Below are 11,467 nucleotides of genomic sequence, written 5' to 3' on the forward strand. Positions count from 1 at the left end.
ACTATGAGATGAAGGAGAACAACAGCCTGATACCTGCAGGCCTGACAACAGCAGATGTGTCACTGCTGTAACACCTGTAACACTCAGCAGGCGCCTCATTGTTCTGACACACAACAAAACTATTGACTACACAACACACTAACTACACACTGACTACACACTAACTACACACTGACTACACACTAACTACACACTAACTACACACTGACTACACACTAACTACACACTAACTACACACTAACTACACACTGACTACACACTAACTACACACTAACTACACACTGACTACACACTAACTACACACTGACTACACACTAACTACACACTGACTACACACTAACTACACACTAACTACACACTGACTACACACTAACTACACACTAACTACACACTGACTACACACTAACTACACACTAACTACACACTAACTACACACTGACTACACACTAACTACACACTAACTACACACTAACTACACTCTAACTACACACTAACTACACACTAACTACACACTAACTACACACTGACTACACACTAACTACACACTGACTACACACTAACTACACACTAACTACACACTGACTACACACTAACTACACACTAACTACACACTAACTACACACTGACTACACACTAACTACACGCTAACTACACACTGACTACACACTAACTACACACTAACTACACACTAACTACACACTGACTACACACTAACTACACACTAACTACACACTAACTACACACTAACTACACACTGACTACACACTAACTACACACTGACTACACACTAACTACACACTAACTACACACTAACTACACACTGACTACACACTAACTACACACTAACTACACACTAACTACACACTGACTACACACTAACTACACGCTAACTACACACTAACTACACACTAACTACACACTAACTACACACTGACTACACACTAACTACACACTAACTACACACTAACTACACACTGACTACACACTAACTACACACTAACTACACACTAACTACACACTGACTACACACTAACTACACACTAACTACACACTAACTACACACTGACTACACACTAACTACACGCTAACTACACACTGACTACACACTAACTACACACTAACTACACACTGACTACACACTAACTACACACTGACTACACACTAACTACACACTAACTACACACTGACTACACACTAACTACACGCTAACTACACACTGACTACACACTAACTACACACTGACTACACACTAACTACACACTAACTACACACTAACTACACACTGACTACACACTGACTACACACTAACTACACACTAACTACACACTGACTACACACTAACTACACGCTAACTACACACTAACTACACACTAACTATGCAAGATTTGCGCTAAACGTCGCAAATCTCTCACATCTCAAAACACTGCCGTCACTCCTAAAACTTCCTCCTGTTTCTTAACAACTAGATGCCACGTTTTGATTAGTCAACATGGTACATTTTTTCGACCAATAGGAAAGGGTGGGGGTGTTTTGTTTTTGTTTTTTCTCACAGGCTTTCGAGCGTTTTCCTTATAAAACGCCGTTTTTCCCGTTTCTTCCCGCAGTAAATATAAACAACGACAGTATTCAGGAAAACCAAACATTGCAGATATTTTATCATAACTCTGGTTTTACGTGGCCGATCAACACAATTTAAAAACTGGTATAAAGTCCACACTGTTTCCGTCAGTTGTTCCGTCTGTCCTGCTCACGTCTCCAATGGTTGTACACGTTGTCATTAACGTGGCTTCACTCCACATCAGCCGCTTTGCTAAAACACCGGTGTCGGCACATAAGGACGCTGTCATATCCTGTCAACGACGTTGATTAGCTGCGCATATACGAGTGTGAATGGCATCATTGGCTGGACTGTGGGATAAGGTGGCATCGTTCTGATCCCATACGGGAGCAGCCACTCACTGACTAACACTGCAAAACTGAATTGTTAACGTATTTACTTTAATTTCAATTCAGGTTAGAATTTTTTTTTTTTGTGCGCAACGCAGATTTTTTCTGCGCAGAGACCGTGCCAGCAGTGCACAATTGCGCACGTGCACAGCTTAGAGGGAACATTGCTAATGACACCACAGGGGAACTAAAATAAAACACATTGAACATGGAGATACCCAACTCTTCAAAATAAAACAGGAAACACATACGTAGACATGACACACAAGCTTGACAACATGAAACATACAGACAAGAAACACGTGAAACGGAAGACGAGAAACAACTTATAGACTCTAGTAATAGTAAATAGACTCTTCAGCTCGCACACATCTCTCACCCTCTCCCTCCCTTATCTTTCCTGCTTAACTTCATGTCCTTGTCGGGTCTTGTCTAACTCTAACGGTGTGTTCACACCGAACGCGATAGAGGCAGGCGGAGCGTCAGGTTTACATGTAAAGTCAATGGAAAGGTGCGCTGACCCGCGAGTGCGGCTCCCGCGAAAATTCGGAAGCAGATTTGCGTCGCGAAAACGCCAAAACGCCTGAAACGCGCGTGAGTGTAGGGCGTTTCAGGCATTTGACTCGCGAAAAAAACCACGCGCGTGAGTTTATGTGTTGCATTTTGTGCATACGCGCGTTTCGCGTCCCCCGCTCGAGTTGGAAAAATCTGAACTCCAGCGTAAAATCGCGCCGCGACAACCAATCAGGAGCCTGGTGACGTGGCTGTTACCTAGTTCAAAGGGGCAGATCCAGCCAAAGCCCTTTATTCTTTAATAGAAGGAAGGCTAATCAATGCCGTAGCAAACAACCCGGAGCCGTACGACACCAGCTGCTTTCTGGACCGAGACAGGAATATAAAGGACCGAGCTTGGAGGAAGATATGTAAAGAGATCGGGCAACCTGGTAAGTTCATTCATTTCTCTTAAGTTTTCTCTAAAGTTTTCACTGACCCGGGGAAGCCGCACAAAAGCTAGCAAGCCACCGCTATTTTCCCACTGACGTACAAATACCGTTCTGCTTTTAGGCATGTTGTCATTTAAGAATATATTTTATTGTTTATTAATAAACAGCACACAGTGGTCCCGCTGTTCATCCGTCACTGCCTCTTTTTTTTGATTTCCTTTTTTCTGCACCGTACAGCATTGCATTCTGCAGCCTGATTGACAAATCTCCTGCGCTTGCCAAATTTATCACGTTTGGTTTTGATAACCATCACGTCCAATAGAAAAAACAGCACAAAAACACCCATAACTATGAGCCTCATTCGGAAATAGACACCTGCACCGCGAGGGGAAAAGGCGCACGAAAGTGGCGGGCAGATGAAGACAAAACACGGCATAATAATACTTTTACGTTTTGCAATCTACAAAGGTTTGCACTTTGAGAATCAATTGTGAGAACTGTGACCAGGGGCTAGTTATTCTGAGAACCCCTGATTATATCCTGTTTTTGTTTTGTTTTTTTCGATGTTGAAATTAAAATCTAGTAGCAGCCTTCTCATTTCTTTGTGTTTTGTGCTGTTTTACAGGCCCACAGGGGAGGACGGCTCCGAGGCAGATGAGGGACGGGTCCCAGGACGGTCCATCGGCGGTGGAGCTGGCCACCCTGGTGTCCCTGAAGAGGCCACACCAGTCTCCAATTGTGCATTTCCTCCTCAGCCTTGTTCCTGCTCTGGAGAGCAGCTGGTCCTTTTTATTCCTGTCTCTCTGTAAATTCTTATATTTTATATATTTATGTTTAATGTTTTTCTGTTTGAGACTTTTAATATTATTTCAAATAAATGTTTATAATGACTAATGTCTCAGTTCTACTACACAGCAAATGTTGGCACACAACTTGACACATGTAGAATTTATTTCATATTATACTAATGACAAAATATACTGATACAGTGGGATGCAGAAGTTTGGGCAACCTTGTTAATAGACATTATTTTCCTGTATAAATCGTTGGTTGTTACAATAAAAAATGTCAGTTAAATATCATACAGGAGACACACACAGTGATATTTGAGAAGTGAAAAGAAGTTTACTGGATTTACAGAAAGTGTGCAATAATTGTTTAAACAAAATCAAGCAGGTGCATAAATTTGGGCACCACAAAAAAGAAATGAAATAAATATTTAGTGTATATCAATGTGTGTGTCTCCTATATGATATATGTGCTGCACAGCACAGAGGGAAGTTCCAGCGCTCCTGGAATCCCTCTGTGATGGACCGCCAGTCTCCAGGTGAAGGCACAGCCATGAAGTCGTCCACTAGACAGTAGGGCTGCCACAAACGATTATTTTGATAGTCGACTAGTCACCGATTATTTTTGCAATTAGTCGACTAATCAGATCATCATCCATTGGACGTAAAACGTACAGCTTATTGCACCAGCAGCATCTGCTCTTATATAACTATCATTAGCTTACAGCTTTAAGCTTTTAAGGTCTGTGCTAACTAAAAATAAAGACAAGATGATAGTTTATTAAATTTTAATGAAATTTGCAGATTGTTTCGGTGAAGTTTAATAAACTCCTTGCTATCTAAAATATAACAGGACACCGGAGTAAATTCTCGAGCATCTCACACTTCTGATAATCAGCTGTCTGCTTGACGTTTATTCAGCTGTGTAAAAACTATAACTTTAAGCTCAGCCAAACCGATTTACTCAGGAACAAATAAAATACTAAAAAAAAGCCAAAATATAACATTTTAAGTTATCTAAGTGACTTATATATCATGTTTAACCTGAGTAGCGAAAGACGGCGGTGGGTTTGAAAACGATCTGCCGGGAGTCCGGTGTTCTCACTGCGCTAGTGACCTAGCCCCCGGCTAGCTATCGAGCTAGTGGGTAACAGACGTCTCTGAAAACGTCGGAGCGCTTTTGAAAATATGTGGTGTCCTGATAAACTGAGCAGATATTTGAGGTTTACACAGCTACATTCTTACCTGAAAATATGTTAAACGTTTATTTTGTGACCCAGAAAGAATAATAAGAGTAACATTAAAACTAACTAGCTGCCGCTATTGTTGGAAACTGCGCTGGGCCGCGCTATGAATTCTGGGACACAGCTGCTGCTTCTTCTTCTTCTTCTTCGGGGTTTAACGGCAGCTGACACATTTCCAGTTCACGCGCGTTAAAATATGATATTTTGGGGCGCGGGCGATTTTTCTTGGACACGCGTAGAGGTTGCGAATGTGCAGGCGTCAAGTTAGGGGCGTTTTGGGATTTTTTCACGCGCCCATCGCGTTCGGTGTGAACACACGGTAACCCTCAAAGAGTCTGTCAGTCTTGTTCTCTAAAACCTAAAGAATTATGGATTTGATCAACTGTTCCGGTAACGAAATTGACACCCTCTTCTAGATGAGAAGCCAAGATGTTTGCTGCCAGATACTTGATTGTTGGTTGCATTGTTTATCTGGCGAGACTCTCAGTGGAGGACACTGAATGACATCTACCTATTCAGAACCACGATAGCAGAGTTCTGGCTGATCGGAGCGTACTTGGCCCTGGCTTATCGAAGAACAAGAAGCGGCTACAGCTGTTCAAAACCCCACAAGGCTGGCCAACATAATAGAGGATGGGCAGGGCTGTGAGTACTCAAACTGTTTATTGAATGCATATGGACAAGATCTTGGAGAAGCTCATGGCTCTGCAACGAAATTGAGAGAACTTGTGACCAGTGACGGACATTTGACCAACTGTAAAAATTGGATGCAGTTGTTCGCACTAAAACCAAACAACCACCATCTTCAGCCACACGGCTATCCCACTGATGCCAGCTGCCAAGATCGAAGCTGACTGGAACAGCAAAATTCTCCACTGAAAACAGGACTGTTTGGAAGTCTTTATCCCTCCTTCAAGGCCACCTGGGTCCACTGGAGAATGTTGTCCTTCGCTTAACCGAGCGTGGTGACACTTTCTCTCAGCTGAACATGGGACACACACAGACACGCACAGATGTACACTGACATAGACATAGCTCACACCCCCCTCCCCGAATCCAACGGCTCCCATGCTTACCTCCTATCCGATGTACAACAAGGTTCAGCATCACTTTAGGATGCACAGAGTTTGCAGCTGTCCTTGATGCTGCTGTGTACGTTGGCATATTTCCCTTTTGCTTGTCTTGCTTTTCGTGCTAAGGAGTTTTTGTTCTCTGTTCTAATTCTAATCCCCCTATTAGGGATCAGGATGAACAGAGTTTCTTTTTCCTCTTCGGCTGTCACTCTGTGTTAATCATTTCATTGTTTTCTTTATGCTACCTGTTCTGATCTGTCTCACCATTGTGATGTTTGTGTATTGAATGTACGGTTGGAAAAGGTCCAATTTCACTGCAGGCAACTGCAAGTGACAGATAAATGCTTCAATCAATCAATCAAATCAGGAATTATACTGAACTTTATATTATTATATTAATTCTAATAATTATATTAAACAAAACTAGAATGAAACTGAATGTTAGATTTTGTATTGTTGATTGTCATTTATGCTTAGAAATATTTAACCATGTATGCTTAGAGGTGTATAATCAATTGTGTAGTGATAGGATGTGTGATCTTTAACAGGCTACAAAGGCTTGGTGTGTATTCCACACCTACATCCTGGGAGCATGGGAAGAGGTCGTACCTTTTCTTATTGTTTTATGGCAGGATTAACGTAGCTACGTCTGTTCTAGTCTAAGTGCTTTTTGTTTAGATGAAATGCTGGACTTCCTCACGGTGTTATCTAGGGTGAAGCATCTAGGGTGAGGGGGGGTCTACCCTCTTCCTGACCAAGGATGTTTGCCTTTGTGCTTTCATGTATATGACCCTTTGATCAGCAGTAACACACACACACACACACACACACACACACACACACACACACACACACACACACACACACACACACACACACAGTATTCTTTGTTCACATGTATAGCTATGTAAGATGCTATATGTTAATGACCCTATGCATATTCATGTAACCACAATAAAAGGAGTGCTATGGGGAGCCTGGCTGAGAGTCTGACGGAGGTCAAGTGGTGGGACGACACTTGGCTCTAGGCAGGTCTCCCTCATGCATGAGTAAACCAGAGAACTTTGGTGCCTTGAGTCTTGCTTTTTGCTGCGTAGCAGATTGTCCTTAACGTTCCAGCAAATAGGTTCGAGCTACAAACCTATCACTGAACTTAAGCCTAACTGTCACGGCGTGAGCCTTATGAGCAGACCCAAAACAGATTCAACTCAAACAGAAGATGTAGATGGAAAGACTTTATCACAGTGAATGAGAAAATGTGGATACACACTAGTGTGGCGTTCATTGGCTATGTACAGGTGACATGACTCTATGAGTCAGGGCAAGTAGTGAAAATAATGACACTGTGGGAAAAACTACACAAGCACGGTAGCGTCTGGGGAAAAATGCACAAAGGTGAGGGCAGAAATACATACTATGAACTAGAATGTCTATGGTGGGCACTGAGCTGAGAAGAAAGCTGAATGACTACTGCTATGAAGTCTACTTAGTGAAGCTAATGACTGTGGCAGGTGCTGGGATACAATAAACACTATGAAATGAGGGCTGTGGGACTTCAAAGCATGAAGGTATCCAGTACCCTGCAGAAGCCTGCTTCAGGTGCTGACGAGGAGGGCACTTGACACAGATTTTCTGACTGTTGAATTTCATATACAGAAGTATTCGGCCCCCTTGAACTTTTCCACATTTTGTGACATTACAGCCACAAACATGAATCAATTTTATTGGAATTCCACGTGAAAGACCAACACAAAGTGGTGCACACGTGAGAAGTGGAACCTCAGTCCTGTGGTTGTGATACTACAACCTCCTCAGTCTGTATTTCAGAGAGTGTCTATTTGACAATAACCAAAATATCTTGTATAGTCTTTGTGAATGCAAAAAAAACCCAATCGTGATAGCTGGCCAGCAAAAAAAAGAGAGAGTGTATGGCACTGAGTGCGGACATGTGCATAAGTACGTTGGTCCAATACTCGAGGTCCGGAGGAATGGATGGCAGCCGCCGATCCTCTAATGGCACCAGTGAGACAGCACAGCAGCGAGGCTTCTGGCAGGAGAACGAACAATAGTCTTTTTAAGGCTACTGCAAATGAAGATATTCCCCACTAGCTCACCCAAGCTTGCTCTCTGGCACAGCTACAAGCCATGTGAGCTCGTAGCCCCTCCCACTAGGATGTACTACCACAGTCGACCGTCGTAAAGCAGCCGCAAATCAATAGCAATACAAAAACCCTCAAAATCATTGAAGAACATTTGATAACCGAACACCCAATACAGATATACTGAATATCACACCATATCAGATCACCAAATTAACACTGGGTTACATTAACATTTTACCACAACTTCACCAGATGTAGCTAAAAAAACTAAACTCATGTCCAGCCCAGTGGGACAGCAAGGAAAGATGACAAAAAACAGTTGCTTACGTGCAGTTTAGAGGGTCAAGCTGAAATTGAAGCAGCCATTGAAAGAGGTGAAGAGAGAAAGATGACAGCTTGGTCAGCACTAGTTGCCTCTATAATGTATGCAAATACATGCAGGTCAGAATCTCCGCCCCTTAAGCGCACCCCCGGACAGTGCCAGCAGATTGAAACTGAAAAACAAAAAATGTGATACAAAAAATGTAGTTTCAATTAATTGTTTTTTCACTATCATTTTTTTAAACTTTCAATACAAGAGTACATTTATTTCAGTTACAATATTGTTTTTCAGTTTCATTTTAAGGTGGCATGTATTTATGTATTTATTTATGTATTTAAGTATTTATTGTCATTGTCAGAGAACAATGAAATTGCGTTTGGGGCTTCCATACAACCCGTAAATAAAATAATGAAGAAAATAATAAATACCCCTTAAAACCCAAGTGTAAATATTTAACCCAGTGTGACTCCAGTACAACAAGGCAATCCTTAGCAACAACATGAGAAAATGACAAGTAATGTTCATAAGAAATTCAGACAAAGACCTGAGAAACATGACAAAGTACAACAATGCAACCCATTCAATATTATTGTACTGTGAGATATGATATCAGATATGATAGTTATCTATTTAAGAAAGAGGGGGGGGGGGGGCAGGAGGGGGAAGAGAATAAAGATATGATGCACCAATGCAGACCAGTTCATTGCTATTAAGAAGTTGGATATGGTTATTGTCCGTGAGAGGGGGGCAGAGAGTTCAGGAGCCTCACAGCCTGTGGATACAGGCTGTTGGCCAGTCTGGATGTTCTGGCCTGTATAGACCTGTACCTTCTCCCTGAGGGCAGCAGATGGAAAAGGTGGCGCGCAGGGTGATGTTGGTCCCGCAGGATACTGTGCACCCTCCTCAGACAGCGAGTGGGGAAGATATTACTGATCTCTGGCAGACTTGTTCCAATAATTCTGCCAGCTTCTTTCACCACCCGCTGGAGTGCTTGCTGATCGGCCTTGGTGCAGCTGGGGAACCACACTAGAAATCCATACGTCAGAACGCTGCTGATGGCACAGTTGTAGAAGTTCAACATCAGAGATCTGGGAATGTGTGCGCTCCGCAGTCTCCTCAGGTAGTAGAGGCGCTGTTGGGCCTTCCGTGCAACTGAGGTGATATGGTTGCCCCAGGACAGGTCCTCGGTCACAGTTACCCCCAAGAATTTAAAACTGCTCACCCTCTCCACCGCCTCACTGCCAATGAAGAGAGGCAGATGGTTGTTATGACCCTTCTTCTGGAAATCTACAATGATCTCCTTGGTCTTTTTGGTGTTTAAGACCAAGTTATTGTCGTGGCACCATGACTCTCTAAATTGTTTTGATTTATAATTGTCGCATTTGCAATAACTTTACTTAGTTGGATTGTAAGTTTTAATGTTTTCATATATTTTTTGGAAAAGTGTTTTAACAATACGTTGCATTAATGCATAGTTTGTATGAGAGAGATGTTATTTTTTGTCATTTAGGTCAAATATGACGTCATCAAACTTCTAAGTTGTGAATTACAGCTAGAACAGCATAATTAATATTTGAGTTGCTGACCCCTTCTGTTGACAGGTCAGGTTTATTGTACACTGGATTGTTCCTGAGGTGCGAGCCTTCCCACCTGGACTTTGAAAGACTGAGATTCGCTTCTTTCTTGATGATCTGCTGCACTTTGCGTTGTGGTAGGACTGTATCACTCACACTTTCACACACAGCTGGTTATAACACCACTGACTGACATTCTCTCACCCCTATTTTCTTTCACACCCTGGGAATTTTTGGACTTTACCCCTTGGACATGTTTTATTTGGGACTTTAAATGATAAGCTGTTGTGTAGAACATTCTCCACATGTGAAAGGTGTGTGAGATTTTCATCTGAATGAACACTGAATTTGTGTAATCTGCTTTCTATAACAGTTAAGGAGTCCGGTTACTAGGGTGTCCCAACATTGAGATCAAAAGTTACTATTTTTATGTGTTTTACTTTGCTTTCATTTGTTGTTCTTTTCTACAATTGTAAATCGCCTTTAACCTGTGGTTGTCAAACTCGTGCTTTATTTCACTAAAGCCGGTTTGTTCTTTTGAGTTACATTCCTGTCTCTGTGTCTCATTAAAACACATCCCTGTGCTTCTATAGTCGAACCTATTGGCCCATTAATATATTCTTTAATTAATAATAATTAATATTGTTTTTTCCTGTTACTGTGTTACACAACCATGTCCAGGTACAGTACACAATGTTCCTGCTTAAACGGTGCTCAAACCGGTGCTTAAAGAATGGAGAACACAAAATTGGTCCAAAAACCTCTCATGTTCAGCTGTTTTTTTGTAAAAAGATAACAATGTTAGCCTTTTCTGCAGCTATGTGGCATATATGGTATCACTCTTGGCTGGAAGCAGTGCTTAAACAATGGAAAAAACACAAACTTTGTCCAAAAACCTCTCATGTTTAGCTGTTTTCCACTTCTTTCCACACTTCTTTGGTCATTTTAGCCTTTTTGGCCAGGGTGAAGGGAGTATCTGCCATCAAACAAGAAGACAGCCGCATGTAGCTATGATGGTGTTTGCTAGTTCACCTTACATGCATTAATGTAATAACGTGGTTAGCCTACTCAACGTAAATTACACACGAACAACATTAAGCTACTCACGCAGAGAAGAACGGCTGCTGCTGCATCATCATCCTCATCATTTCTGCTACACTGGCAGGGCTAGGGGCCAGGACTCTCCTCTTCGTGTTTTTGGGGGATGTTGCTAACTCCGGGTCCGATAACAGGCACCACACCCGCAGTAGATGTGCTCGGTGTGAGGTCTCGCAGCAAGCTATCAAATACAGCGCATTTCTCGGCTTTTAAAAAAAACGCTATGCGTCGCCAGGTGTTTCATCGGATTTGAGGTGTTACCTCCTTTGACAGTGTCACAGTATCAGCTTAAAGCATTTGTTGCTGCTGAGTTTGCATCTTTTGCTGTGAAGTACAGCCAGACTTTTGACCGCTTCGCCTTGGGCGTTTTTAATC

This window comes from Aulonocara stuartgranti (genome assembly GCF_965226115.1).
Source record: "Aulonocara stuartgranti genome assembly, chromosome: 3".
NCBI lineage: Eukaryota > Metazoa > Chordata > Actinopteri > Cichliformes > Cichlidae > Aulonocara > Aulonocara stuartgranti.